This window comes from Furipterus horrens, unplaced genomic scaffold (assembly GCF_987537825.1).
Source record: "Furipterus horrens unplaced genomic scaffold, mFurHor1.1.pri manual_scaffold_2, whole genome shotgun sequence".
NCBI classification, from domain to species: domain Eukaryota; kingdom Metazoa; phylum Chordata; class Mammalia; order Chiroptera; family Furipteridae; genus Furipterus; species Furipterus horrens.
In genome coordinates, this window is record NW_028327172.1 from 218,159,675 (window position 1) to 218,174,346 (window position 14,672).

Genomic DNA, 14,672 nt, shown 5'->3' on the forward strand with positions numbered 1-14,672 from the left:
GACTGAGCCCACTCAGAGCCAAGCGCCCACAAGCCGGCGGTGACGTGTGAAACTTCAGGGCGCAGGACACGCAGATACCGCGCTGGTCACCCTCGTCACCCCGGCTCCCCGCAGCAGCGCCAGGAGCGGGCCCCTGCTCCCAGTGGGACCTCCTGAAGGGCCCTGGGCCACGGCTCCCGCTGCACTGAGGCCACAGGAAGCGATGTGGTGGCAGCCGCAGCAGCTCTGAGCCCCCTGGGGTTGCACGGCTCCTTCACCAAGTGCTCGTGAGAGCCCAGGCCAGATAACTCTGACCGTCTGGGAAGTGAAGGACCCGGCACCACCTGGAGAGCTGGAAATAAAGGAGAAACTACCGGAGAGAAGAAAACCCTAAAAACATTTCCAGACAAAGCCAGGCAGAGCCCAGGAGTACGCCACGTTGCACGTGCTCCCGTGACGCTGCCCCAGCCCAGCGTGCGGGTCCCCTCGCCGGCTGACGGTGAGCGGCATTGGGTCTTCGCCTCCTGCCGGGCGGTGTTTCCACACCGGCCACTGAGGATGAGAGGACGTGCTCAGCGATGTGCAAATACTCTGACCACACAGCAGGACGTCCAGCGAGAGACGTCTCCCCAACAACAAGTGACCAAACTGCCTGGGAAACGCGACAATCACATTGGCAAGGACGGGGTCTCTGGCTTCAGCAAGGAGCGAGGCCACATCTTCTTTGCCAGAGTTGGGGTCCGCCTCTCCTCTGCCAGGGGTGGGGTCCCTGTCTCCTTTGCCAGAGTTGGGGTCCGCGTCTCCTTTATGGGAGCAGAGACCATGTCTTCTTTGCAGACGGCAGCAGCCTTGCCTCTTTTGGGGACCACGTCCATGTGACTCACAGGGTGGGTGGGTGGTAAGCAGGTACAGACGTGTGTGCACGTGCTCAGCCCCCCACCCCAGCTCTGCCTGAGAGCGGCCGCTGCTGCGCAGCCCGGTCCTGTGTGCACACGCCGCCGTCCACTCTGAGGAACCAGGGGGGTGCTGGCCGTGCAACTGGCCCAGGCTGGGCAGCAAGGCGGTAGAATCTGGAGCCTCCGCTGCTCAGAAGCATGGGGATCGTCACCGGGGATGAAGTCAGTGTCAGAACGAACTGGGTTATAATGGAGAGAACAAGGCGGAAGCCAGGATCCACACTGTGACAGACATGAACAAGGGACACACCTCCTCCCGGCAGGTGAGCCGAGGTGTGGGGATGTCACCGCCCACGGCAGTGCCCGTCAGCGCCACCAGTGGGGCGAAACTGAGCAGCAAGAGGAGACCCGCAGTGTCCCGGAGCCCCACCAAGGCAGAGCGGGGCACGTGGTGAGAACCCCACAAACAGCACTCGCTGAGTGGCCAGGTGACACCCAGGCAGGGACCAGAGAGAAGGCTCAGCGTGTCTCACTGCCACAAAGCACGGAGACGCCCCGAACAAGGGGGGTCACTTTCCAAAGCACTGGAGTCACGACAGGCACGGAGTGACGGGGAGGGACAGGGGCCCGCTGGCAGCGCCCACAGAGGGCCCACCCAGGCCAGCCCGCAAAAGGGGCCTGTGTCCACTGACCACCCATGTTTGGAGATGAGACCGGCGCGTCCTCGTCCCCATCCCTGCAGGCTTGCACTCAGCAAAGGCCACTGTGCCCACCAGGGCAGCAGACGGGGCCCTGAGCAGCACACTGGACCCCTGACGCCCGCTGGGCCTGCCCACCTGGACTGGATGCAGCACAGGGCGGGGCAGCAAACCAGCAGCGTCGCTGCCCTCCCCCCGCGGCCTCACCTCCTCTAGACGCCGTCGGCCCCTCCCTGCGCCTCCGCATCGGCTCAGGCCTCGGCTGTGGCGCTGTCCCTCGCTGGCAGCCGCGGCAGCCCACACGCCACGTCTTCACCTCTGCGCCTTCCTTCCGTCCTCTGCTCTTTTTCCATTTTCTAGCACAGAAATGCGCCTGTTGTTTCACCGTGTCATCACGCATGAGGCTCACAGTCCATCATTAGGTTCTTACTGGAAGTTTTAGACAACTCCCATGAGGCCAGCAGCGGGACAGTCAATCAAAACTACTAACCCTGGCTGTGCGGCTCAGTGGATTGAGCACCGGCCTTCGAACCAAAGGGTCACTGGTTCGGTTCCCAGTCAGGGCAGAGGCCTGGGTTGTGGGCCAGGTCCTCAGCTGGGGGCACATAAGAGGCACACAATGACGTTTCTCTCCCTTTTTCTCTCTCCCTCCCCTCTCTTTAAAAATAAATTTAAAAATTTAAACAATAACAAAAACCTACAAACCAAGAGCGAACGTGAACTGACGGGAATAACTGTGCCCCCAGCTCTGGAACACTCACAAAGTACCCTGTACGGGTCCTAAGGAGCTGACTCTTCCAGTCCACTCAAGGCACGCTCAATCCCCCGCGGGCACTGGAAGGAGAGAATTCAAAGTGCAAGCTGCGTTTACCTGGACGTGGCAGCCAGGGCCCTCTGCTACATTTCGGGGCCTGTGGAGACACAAGACAAGGGGAGGCGTCACCCACGGGTGCCGGCCCGTGTCCCCGCCACAGCAGCGGCTTTGGCCTTGCTCATTGAACAGGTCCATTCCTTTATTCAAAAGAAAAACAAGAATTAATGACAGTGAAGAGCCAGGGTTAACCAGAGAGACACAGGCTGATCTCCATGGCAGCTGGGGTCCCCGAGGCCCAGGGGCTGCCGGGCCGGGGGGTGGGAGTGCATGGGGGCCACAGGGGGCTCCAGCGTGTGCTCTGGTGCCCCAGGAGGAAGGAAGAAGGTCTCTGAAAGCTGGGGGTCAGAGGCGGGGGCCCCGCAGAGGGACAGGGCCACAGCGGGGACAAGGACGCAGACGCAGAGTTCTGGCGGGAGATGGACAGTAGACATACCAACAAGCACATGTTTGTCTTGGGGCCAGGGAGGGGCGCCTGCGAGGCTCACGTGAGCGCAGGGCGGGCAGCAGAGAAGGCGGTCAGCGGCCCGAGGCCGGGCCCAAGGCCCCAGGAGACGCTCGCGGTTCAATGGCGGTGGGCAGATCACCATCATGACGCTCACGCTATGTCCAATCGTATGACTTCCACTCTAAGTTTTCCCATAACTGCGTGTTCTATTAACTAGTCTTGAAGCTCAATGAACTTTTGCAAGGAAGCAGGGAGCGAGGCCGCGCCAGGGAGATGCGCAGGCGAGTCAGGCCTCACGGAGGGCGGGCCGTGGCGCGGGGCCGTGCTCAGGCCGCTGCGGCCGTGGCTGCCGAGCCAGTTCCTGTGTGGCCCCCGGAGCCCACGCTCTAGCGAGGAAGCAGCAGGAAGGCAACCGCAGTCGGGGAGGGAGGCCAGAGGGTGGCAGGCACCGGGAGGGCAGGGCAGGCAGCAGGCACGTCACTAGGGAAGCGACGTGTAAGGGTAGGGCACCATGAGAGCTGTGTGTCAATAAAGTCTCAAATTTACATGAACTCGAAACATTCCTAGAAAAACACCATTAGCATCAAGGCTGTAAAGGCAGAAAACCCAGAAAGTTCTGGAACTATTAAGGAAGCTGATTCGTGGGCAGAGAACCTGGGCAGAATCCCCAGGGCGGCCCCGCCATGTACCCTGGGACGGACTCAGCCCCCAACAGCCGGGGGCACTTCCAGCCCGTTCTCTGCCGCCACCGTAACACACGCAGACCAGCCCGAGACGGGGACACAGGCCCCGCACATGGGGGACAGAGCGCGCGAGTCGTGAACGGCGGTCACACCAGCTCCATCCTGGAGCACGAGGGCTTAATGTAAGAAATGAATGTATTTGTGACAGAAAAAGGAAAAAAGCGGTAAGGTCTTCCCCCAAATACATAAAAATTATTTGATAAAATTCATTCTCATTCCTGATTTTTAAAACACTTGGCAAATTAAGAAGAGCATGAGCTGCTTTAACCCGATAAAAGCTCTGCATTCAAGAGAAGCAGCTTTCACAAGGCCGCGTGGAGACAAGGCCACACGGGAGACGGACGCAGCCTGTCCTCGCTCGGTGCTGCAGAGGAGCCGGCGCCGCCAGCCAGAAAAGCAGCTCCACGCGCGGGGCCTCTGAGGGGACCCAGGGCTCTGGTCAGGACTGAGGCGCGGCCCCCTGACCACATTCACCGAAGGACACCGACCGCACCGTAACGCTGTGACCGTCAGGGTGTGGCGACTGTACGTCCAAGAAAAGGATGTTCTACAATTAAACTACAGTGAGAACCGTTCCTAGTGGTCCAGCTGGGGACAAAACCCAAACCCCGACTTCCTACCATCTCCAGCCCCAAGCAGTCAAGTCTAGGTGGACGAAGAGCAACGTAAAGGCACAGTTTTAAACCTTTAGGACACACAAGGTTGGGGGGCTCTCATTGTGGCCTCGGCGAGGGAGAGACGGCGAAAGGGAAAAGCAGAAGCACGCGCAACGGGAATCCACGCGCAAAGACGAGGACGTCGGCTGTCAGCAAACGCAGGCGCAGAAAATGCTCCCATCGGAGGATGGCGGTCCAGGGCTCTGCACCCGCACGCCACCACGCGGCCCGGCGCCCGTGCCTGGGTCTTGTCTGCTTTGGAACAGAGGCATCCTGGCCTCATGTGGCCACGCGGCCGCACGCTGTGATTTGCCGTCCAGTCCTTTGGAGAAAAGTGCTGCCAGCCCTTCCTCACAAGAGAGACACTGGTACGTGCGTGGCGCAGCTCTCCATCGTCGGTGACACCAGAAACGCACACCAGAGCCTGATGGTTCCACCTCCTGGGGCGGCAGCTGGCTCCACCCACTGGCGCCCGCAGGGACCGTGCAGCGCCCCGGGCGGACGTGCGCCCACAGTTCACATATGCTGACACTCTGGCATTCTGCCTGAAGAGCCCAAACTGGACACAGCATGTCCCCAACAACAGAGGAAGGCACGCACGTCATGGGACGGCTCAGCCACGGCTGGGACCCCACAGCCCACTCCCACAGAGGGAGGCATCCCAAAGCACACGCACAGGAATGCGGGCGGTGGCCGTGGCCAGCATCTCCCGGGAGGGCGTGTCTCCCTGATCTGAGGGAAGCACCCACGTCCAGGCAGTGCCTTCTCACCAAGTCTGCATCTGTCAGGTTCCTAACCCGCATTAAGTTTAAGCGCGATGTTAAAAAAGGGCCTGGTCCCACACTGGTAACAACGGGCAGTCCCCACAGCCTCCAGAGTGTCCTCACTGAAACAAACCGTGAAGCTGACCCTGGGGACCCCTGCCTGTCCGACACCCCCCATCAGAGCAGAGCAGAAGTCAGATGCCACCGCCCCACTGCATGCTGGGTGCCAGACAGCCCAGCGCAACTCTTCACTGTACGTAACTGTATATGGATAAATAAAAACTTGATTTTATCAACACTAAAAATAACTTCTAGCAAAACATCGAACAAAAAAACAGTGGAGCGCTCAGACACCACCAGACCATGCGGGGCCAGCAGCTGCCCCGTCTCAGGCCCGCGGCCCCACGCGGCACCAGTGCGGGCGAAGGTCCTGCGGCGCGGCCGTGATGGGCACTGAGTCCCACCCTCCCTGTGCTTCGAGAAGGCAGCAAGTTGGGCCCTGGGATCCTGGCTGGTGACAGTTCCCCAGGTGTCCCGAACGCGGGCAGTGGCTGGCTGCGCCCACACATGGGAACCACCGGGCAGCTTTCCTCGGCAACGCATGCGGCGCCGGCCTCCACGGTGCTGCCAGCCGCTAGGGCACGGTGTCCACAGCCCCCGGGAGGCCTGGTTCCCGCAGACCTGGCCCCACACGTCTCTCCTGCCACTGTGTGCTCGGCCGAGGACACACAGCAGCCCCGCCTGTGGCAGCGCTGGGGCTGCCCAACAGGGACGCTCCCCGCCGGGATGTCGCCTGCAAGGCCCCTGCTGCCCAAACCCCTCCCCACGCCCCTCCAACGGCTGGCGTGGCACACAGATGCCCTAGACCTGCCATCCCTGACCCACCCACCCTGGCCTCCCCCAAGGGGCCCTGACCTTGACGGTGCTGGGCAGCCTGTCTGCCTCTGCCAGGCGCCCGCCGCTCCCCACGAGCCCTGCAGCCACACAGCCCCAGCTTTCCAAGGGGACCTGTTCCGGTCTCCCTGGTGGGGGCGGGGGGAGTGCAGGGACAGAGAGGGCCCAGGCCCAGACACGATCCTTGCGAATTTGGAACAGGACAGAGTCCTGTCAGGTGTGTAGGAGGAAAGGGTACGCGAGGTTGGAATTCAGCTGAACACAAACAATGCTGACATAATCCAATGACCTCAGGCCCGCAGCCAGCCTCTGGCAAAGCAGGAGAAACAAGCGAAGAGCTGTCGGACCCCCAGATCCTCCCAGCTGGGCACCGGCTACGGGCACATGCCCCTTCATGAACAAGGCCAGCTCAGGGCGGAACCAGAAGCCCAGAGGGCAAACCTGAGAGCCAGCGGGTCACCCCGAGCTCGGAACTGTGCTGGACCTGGGACCCCCTGCTACCCTGACGTCTCCCTTGGAAACTGAATGGTGGCACCTGCCGTCCCACGCCTGCCCTGCTGTGCCGGGTGGGGACAGGCACCAATCTCCCTAGGTTTGCAGGGCCCGGGAGGTGCACCTCACGGGGTACCCTGACCAAGTGACCCAGGGGCTCCTCAGAGGGGAGAGGGGCAGGCCAGGCGACAGGATTTGGAGGTGGCCCCTAGACTGGACCCTGGTGTCCACAAGTCCTCACCCACATTACCCAGCACCTGTGGCAAAGGGGCTTCTGAAGAGACGGTTAAGGTCCCAGATCAGCTGACCTTAAAACAGGGCGAGTCTCTGGTGGCCTGACCCAAGCACACTGCACGGCCTTGTGACGCAGAGGTGGGTCCGAGGGGTGAGTCCTGTGGGCCGTGCAGACAGCAGCAGACCATGTCCACAGCCACAGCCAGGAAGCGCCACGGCCTGGCGGAAACAGACGCAGCCCGGGGCCCAGGCCAGGACTGTGATGACCATGCGGGTGTCCTTTTAAGTTGGTGGCAGGCTGTTATGCAGCCGTAGAAAAGGAATATAATTGGTATCTAGAAAAACGGGAGTTATAGCAGAAGAGCCAGTGTCCCAAGCACGTAAAACACAGAGCGGCCACCAACACCGGAGAAGCTGTCATGAGGCAGCGACCCTCCCAATTCTAGAGATAGAGACAGGTTTCTAAACGAGTGGCAGAAGCTGGAGCCCCTGGCATGGGTGACACCGTGCCCCCAAATAAGGGGCCTCTGGGGTGATTAGATTTAGTTTCATGGAGGTGGGGGCCCATGGGGGCTTAGTGCACTGTGAGCACCCAGTGAAAGGCAGGCTCTTGCCAGGAACCAGACCGGCCAGCACCCCGATCTTGGGCGTCGTGACATTGTGTCAGGCAGTGAGCTGACCGGGACACCTCCTCTGGTCCCTGCTGTCCCTCACCAGGCGGGGGAGACTGACCTACCTCTCCTTGGCCCGTCTCTGCGGCAGGAAAGGCAGTTACTTTATTTGATAGCAAAGGTTGTATTTCCATGAACAATTTCAAACACTTTCTATCCACTAAACCATCACCAATGCCCACTGAGGCGGGCCTCGCCCAGGCGCCTGGAGGAAACAGGGAGGTGGCCCGTGGACACCACGGGTTCGCCCCACGGTGGACACAGCGTCATGCCAGGACCGAGGCTCTCGGCTCCCCGGCACAGGGCCCCAGACACCGGGCCTGACAGGTGTGGCCACAGCACTGACCCAAGTGAGGCTCAAGCGTGATGGCGCGGCGGGGACTACCATCCAGACAGGCAGTCTGCAAAGGCAATGCCGTGTGGGGACGTGGGAACCGCCAGGAAAAGACGGGACGGGCGGGACCCTGGTGTCATGCTGCAGCCTGCCTGCGTCTGGGGAAGGCAGCGTCGCCGCAGAGGACGGTCCTGAGACACCCGGGCAGGAGATCCGAGCATGAGAAAAACTGCCCACCTCCCCGGCGCGGGAAGGATCCAGCAGCCGTGTGGAGCCCACCCCGTCCTGGACCGAGGGGTCTCCGGACGTGCAGGTCACCTGCCCGACTCAACAGCAACAGCTGTGTTAAGAAAGACCCGAAGCCAACGGGGCAAAGCCAACAAGCGCCGGGTCTGGGGGAGGTCGGAGGTGCTCACTGCATGGCTCTCCACTGTTGTTCCCAAATAAAACACGGGTAGGAAAGTAAGATGGCAGCCCTTGAAGCAGAAGAACAGGAAAGGCTAACCCTTCTCTGCTGTGGCCGTGCCCGCCTCCCCACTGGCAGGGGTTGGGGGGACCAGGGCAAGAGAGGCGCCCGCCAACGGCAGCTTTCGGTTACTCTTTGTTAAGCACCTACCACAGCCCGTCAGCGGGGGCTTCAGGGCGCCTTCTGACAGCTCCTACCTTTGCATTCTTCTTGCTAAGCATCTGGAATCTGCTGTTAATGTAGCAAAGTCCTATAAGTACCGATGTACTTGCAAAAAAAAATCCACTTAATCTCCACTCTCTAAATTCACCTATATACTAGAAGTTCTCTTCAAAAAAACCACTCAACCTAACAGTTGGTTTGTAAGAGCTCTGTTTTCCAGCGAGTCTTAGATCTTATGAATGAAAGGTCTGCGAAACTCAACAGACCACTCCGAAAAGGCACCTCAGGCACGGCGCACACCTGAACCCTCTCGCCACCTGTCAGGTGTTCGTCACCTTGGTCACCTTGTCCTCCGTGCAGTTCAGTTCTGGAGGCAGAAACATGACCCATCAGGGGAGAGCCTTGGTATCTTCAAAGGTCTCACCTTTCAAAACTGCATGATCAGCCATCAACTTGTAGAACTGAAGATAGCAGCTCCATTTTTTTGAAGCACAATGGTTGTGTAGCATTTTTGCAACAAGAACAGCAAATACCAGAAAGGGAAAAAGAAACTGCTCCCAAACCTCAACACACCCCAACAGTAAAAGAAAATAACATTTCGAACTTTAAATTCAATTCTGACCATTGACCAAGTAAAGCTGCAAAGGAAATAACAAATCCTGCCACTTAACAGAGTGAAGAGTAAAAGAACAGACCCAACAAACCCTGCTTTATGATCTAAATCCAACCACCCGAACATTCGTTCCTCCCGCTCGCGGATCCGGGAAGCAGGTGGCAGGAGGGGGCGCCTTCACACACGCTCTACGTGGACCCTGGGGGGCGCCCACAGCCCTGTGCTCCCAGCGCAGCCCACGACACGGCGCAAGGCAGGGGAGCCCCTCAGCACTGGGCCCGTGACCCCTGGACACAGACTCTGGGAGCGTCGCTTCCTTACAAGGGTCAGATACCCAAAACGTCTGAGGACCTCACATCTTACAAAACTCCTTACGAAGGTCAGCTTACAGCTGGCAGGAACATCTGGGTGCTCTGGGAACAGCAAGCGATCACAGAACTCGACTCCAGCGACACTCACCTACGATTTACCTGCCAGGGGGATGGGCTTTGCTACAGAGCAGCTCCTAAAAACCCGACCCCTCTGTAACTGGCCATCTCTCCTCCTGTGAGCGCTGAGCACCCCCATAGCCTTAGTCCTCGCAGTGGTGGCAGAGGGACCCGTGCAACTCAGGAGACGCTCTCCCTGCCTACAATCCTGTCCACCGACCTCCAGGCCCTCCTCAGGTGCAGGCCCTGCGTCAGCTGACACCTGGCACGTGCCAGGCTGCACGGGCGCCCCAGGGACCCGCCACACTCGCTGGTGCAGTGCCTCCGTGCCATCCGTGCAGGCCTGGCCTTGGGCTCTCACAGACACAACACGGCAAAAGGGGCGAGTGTCAGTGCCAAGAAGAGGCCTTGAGAACTGGCCCCTTCTTGCTCACTTTCTCCTGAGCGGCTGGATGGAGAGCCGCATGGAAAGGCACTGGCCCCCAGGAGCCCCCGCCAGCATCCCAGCCACAGCCCGAGCGCCCGAGCAAGGAGCCCCAGCAGAGGGTGCGGGACCCCAACCCACAGAGGTGAGGCAACAACTGTTTTTTCTAAGGTGCTACGTTTGGGATAATTTGCTGACAGCAGTAGAAGCGCCCAGCATGACCACACCTTTAAAAATCCAAAAGTCAGATAATAAAGAGCCTGACCAAACCGAATGCCCAGCTTTGCAAGTCTTTTCAAGTTTTGCAAGTTTAAAAAAAAGGGAAGTGTATGCTTAAAAAAACGAGAGGCGAGCACTGAGTGAGCTGGGTGGTCCCAGGGGCAAACGAAAGCCTCTCACTGGGCCTCCTCGGGACTCCCCCGGCCAGATGTGGTCCTGGGACACGGGAAACCAAACCTCTAAGGCGCTTTCTCCCGAGCAGCCCCCTGACACCGGGGCCAAGTGGAACACTGAACTGGGTGGTGCAGGTGTCGCCCTGGGAGCCCAGCCGCTTGGGGCAGGCAGGCTCCTCACCCTGCTGCCCGAGGCTGGGTGGACTGCGAGCCCAGGGCAAGCCAGTGATCTTCCTAAAAGTGTCCTGCCCTCCTGCGTCTGATCACACTCACCGGCCACAGGCGCTGCCCGCTGACCTTGCGCCAGGCCTGGCCGTGGGCTGGGCCTCCCCTCCTCACCTCACTGGACACCCTCGGAAGCCTTCCCGAGGCGAAGCGCAGCCGCCTTTTCCACCTGACCTTTTCAGCCCACCGCCAGATCCGAGGGCATGCAGACAAGCTCCAGATGGAAGTCTGAGCTAAGGGCCAAGAAGCAACACCCCAGCCCAGGGTCCTCTTCCTGGAGGGGAGAAGGTGCCCAGGTCCGCTGACTTTCCTGCCCTGGGCCCACTGCCCCCCAAACATGCCCTGAAGCCCACACTCCTGGCACCTCCTGGGCTCTGACAGCCCCTCCAGACTCAGGGTGTAGGGTGCACCCACACAACCTGGGGATGGGAGGGAGGGAGTAACGGGAGGTGCCTGACACTGGCCACAGGCCAAGGCAAGGCCTGCAGCCCGGGAGCAGGGGCTGGGAGAATGGGGGACAATTTTTTGAGTGCAGGGAGGGGGCACAGTGCTTGTCTTCCTGGGAGCCTCCCTTGAACCCCCAGAGGCAGGGGGATGGGCCCCAACCCGGCCTCACATCTGCCTGCATGCCCAGCCAGGCAGCGTCGGCTGAAGGTCAGGTCTGTGGGGCTGGCCTTGGTGCTCAGGGGCCTCATGGGAGGGGAGTGTGCACTGCAGGGCCCAGGTGGCCGGGACCCCCAGTGCCCTGGAGCCTTCGCAGGACTGGGGTCCAGTTGAGTGGGCTGGAGGTTCGGGGCACCCCTGGGTCCTGTCCCGGGGCCACAATCTGGGGGGCCGAGCTTGGGTCCCAACACTCCTGAGGCCTGGGTGCTTCTTGGTGACTTGCCAGGAGTCCTTCCTCCCTGGAGACCTGTCTCCAAGTCCAGCTCTTAGCAGGGTCCTGCCCAACATGTCCAGACCCTCGTAAGGGACCTGTCTGGGGCCCTGCTCACCCCTGATGCTGTCGCAGGGCACAAGCCCTGACTCCTCCGACTGTCCCAGGGCCCCAGCCTCCCCAGGTCCAGGAAGGGCTCACAGGGACTGTTCCGGAACCCCGGCCCTCTCGTGTCTAGGGTCCCAGTGCTTCCTAGCGGGTGTATCCCTGAGTCCTGACCTTTCCATAGCCTGCCCCAGGCTCCAGACCGCCCGGCTGACCCCTCCCAGAGCCTTGGCCCTGCCTGGATCCTGCCCGGTCCCGGGGTCTGACCCTCCGCTGTGACGGGTCTCCGGGCCTGATTAGTCTTCGGGTCCCAACCCTCCTTGGTGACCCGCAGTGGTCTCGGACAGTCCTCGATGCCCCGTCCCACGGCCGGACGCTTCTCAGTGACCCGTCTCGGAGTCCAGCGCTTGCTAGTCCCTGCCTGCTGGGTGCCGGGGTCGGCCTTCCCGGTGGCCCGTCCCGGGCTCCAGCACTCCCGGTCCCTTCCCGGTGACCGGTAGTGGGGTCCGGCTCCCGGGGGCCTTCGCGTCGGGGTCTGGCTCCTCGAGCTGGGCCGACTAGGGCGCAGGGCACGGGCCGGGTCTCGGAGACTCCCGGGCCCGGATACGGGCCGAGGCCGCGGCCTGAGCAGCTGGTGCCGCGGGCCGGGCGGGGCGCGGACTCACTGACCTGCTGTCTCGACTGCGGACGAGCGGGGCGCACGCGGGGGCAGCGACGGGATGGGAGGGGGTGCCGCTCCCTCCGGGTCCCCCCCAAGAGCCAGAGAAAAAAACCCGTCCGGAGTTTAAAACAAAGAGGCGGAAATGCCCGAAAGGAGCCGAGCGCCGAGTCGGGGGCGCCGCGCTTGGAGCATGCGCATTGCACCGACTGGCTCCCACCCTGCAGTCGGGCAGGGGCGGGGCCTATCGGGGGCGGGGCAGGGGCGGGGTCATAGGGCGCAGGCGCATTCAGCCAGGGCTCGGAGGCTCCGGGAGAGGGGAGGGTGCTAGAGGCGGGTTCCAGGGCAGGGACACCGTCAGAGGGAGCATGGGGCGGGGCTCTGCGGAAGGACTCCGTTGGGCGCGTGACCCACAAGAGGTCGAGGAGGTGAAGTTGGAGGCGGGGCCACATGGGGGCGGGGCCAGGCGGAGGCGGAGTCTTGAGGGCCTGGTGGAGGCCAGTGAGGCGGGGCTTTGTGGAGGCGGGGCCAGACGGATGCCTCGCCCCGCCTCCACCGGGCCTGCGGGACCGCACCTTGCAGGCAGCTGGTGCTGTCCGCTGCTGCTACTGGACCGGGGTTTCCTCTGGCAGAGGGGGTGTCTTTCTTGCATTCTTGTCCTTCGTGAGAACTACCACCGAGCACCGTCGGTGCACTGGTCAGGGGTCCTGTGGACAGACAGGAGCCCTGCCTCCGGGCTCCTGGACATTGGCCAGCAGGGCCGAACCCACGACTCGTCCTTGGATCCACCTTTGCGCAGGCCCCGCCCTGGAGCCATAAGCAGTGCCCCGGACATCTATGCCCTGGTGAGGGCCACACTGTGGAGGGGACAATAACAGAGGGAAACAGCTGGGTGGGGAGGCAGCTAGTGCAGTAGGGCGGATGGGACCCGAAGGGGCGCGCGCAGAGGCAGCCAGTCCTGCAAATATCTGTGGCAAAGGAGTGCAACACTCAGATTCTGAAAACTACCAACACTGCTGAATAAAATCAAAGATCTAAATAAATGGAAAGATACGCACCTCCATGGGTTGCAGACAATTTTGTTAAGATATTAATATTCCCCGATTTGATCTACAGATTCAACACAAACCGTATTAAAGCCCAGTTGGTTTCTCTGAAGAAACTGCTGATCCTAAAATTCGTGTGGAAATTCAAGAAATAGACAAGAAAATCTTGAAAAAGAATAACAAAGTTGCAGGACTTCTATTTCCTGACTTTAGAAATGACTACCAAGCCACAGTAACGGCGACAGCGTGGTACTGGTGTAAGAAGAGACACATGTCCACCCAAGAATCAGGACACCGTGTTTACAGTAGCAGAATCTACAGTAGGCCTGCGATGGAAACAACTCCTGTGTCAGCTGAGAAGTGGATAAATAACACGTGGTCTACCCATAAAATGGAGTATTGTGTGGCCCAAAAGGAAAGGAAGTGCTAATATATGGATGAACCTTGAAAACATTAAGCTCAGGAAAGAAAACGGTCCCCAAAGACCACACATTATGAATCTTTTTACATGAAAGGTCCAGAATCACAAATCCACTGAGACAGAGAGCAGAGTAGGGCTTGCCAGGAGCTGGACAGCGGAGGTGGGGGGTTACGGCTACTGGGCACAAGGTTTCTTTTAAGGGTGATGAAATGTTTCGGAATTGATCATAGTTATGGGCTCACATATTTGTGAATATACTAAAATCTATTGACTTGTACACATTTAATGGGTGAGTTGTATGACATGAGAATTATATCTCGATAAAGCTTTTGTTACAAAGAAAGTACAAAATATTTAGCAATAATAAAAATCAAAAGTGTTGCACTTTTCCCTATGGGAAAAATGTAAAATTAGATAACCAACTCACACCATAAATACACACACATATACATAAATATCTGACACCATACAGAAAACAGATGTTTATCTAAATACACAAAAATGAAAGGTTATGTACCCTCTCCCACCATACATACCAAAAATGAGGTATCTATTTCATACCATACACAAAATATTATATCTTCAACTTACAGCACACACATACAAATGGATAGATATCAGGCCACACAATAGACAGAAAAATGAGATGCTAATTTAAACCATATGGAGAACAAAGTTAGACATCCTCGCACTTTACAATTAGATTAGACACTCATGCCATACACATGATACTTTCTACCTCAGAGCACTACGCTAGAAGGTTAGTCACGACAAATTGACACGCCAAAAAAAAAAAAAAAAAGGATACCCACCTCAAAATTACCTTAAAAAGTAGATGCTCTTGGGAAGCAGCCATTTGTGGATGTCTCATTCTTCTGTGTCTGCGCGTCCTGGTCCTCAGAGCAAGGCCACTCATAGCCACATTGAGAATGCTTGTCTGGGAGACGGTCCAGGGTAAACAGAAGTCCCCTGCTTTCTGCCCCCCAGAGAAGGTTTGCTTACGATCCAGTCAGGAGAAGGTTTCTCTCTGTAGAAGGCAGGTGCGCAAGCCTCCTGAGATCAGGCTTCTTCTTCTGAAACGTGCCACACAGCACAGGCAGGTGCCCCCGCATGCTGGGGGCAAGCTGAAGGAAGCAGGCACAGGCATGGCTGTCCCTGTGGGAATTAGGTGCCATTTG

At 59.2% G+C, this 14,672-nt stretch overlaps 1 protein-coding gene across 6 annotated transcripts in view; it reads right to left on the bottom strand.

Annotated features, from left to right (window-relative positions):
* PCGF3 (polycomb group ring finger 3) overlaps positions 1 to 12,234 on the bottom strand; it is a 31,085-nt gene extending 18,851 nt beyond the window's left edge. The window contains exons 1-4 of one of the 6 annotated variants that reach the window (XM_090267206.1): positions 12,039 to 12,234; positions 2,445 to 2,484; positions 2,064 to 2,168; positions 1,781 to 1,929 (exon numbers count right to left, since the gene is read on the bottom strand). The gene's annotated coding sequence lies outside the window, so the exon portion shown is untranslated. Of the gene's footprint in view, positions 1 to 1,780; positions 1,930 to 2,063; positions 2,169 to 2,444; positions 2,485 to 11,636; positions 11,971 to 12,038 lie in introns of those variants that run through there. The other 5 variants (XM_090267209.1, XM_090267207.1, XM_090267204.1 and 2 more) reach the window with 5 other exon arrangements.
* Positions 12,235 to 14,672: the final 2,438 nt, after the last annotated feature.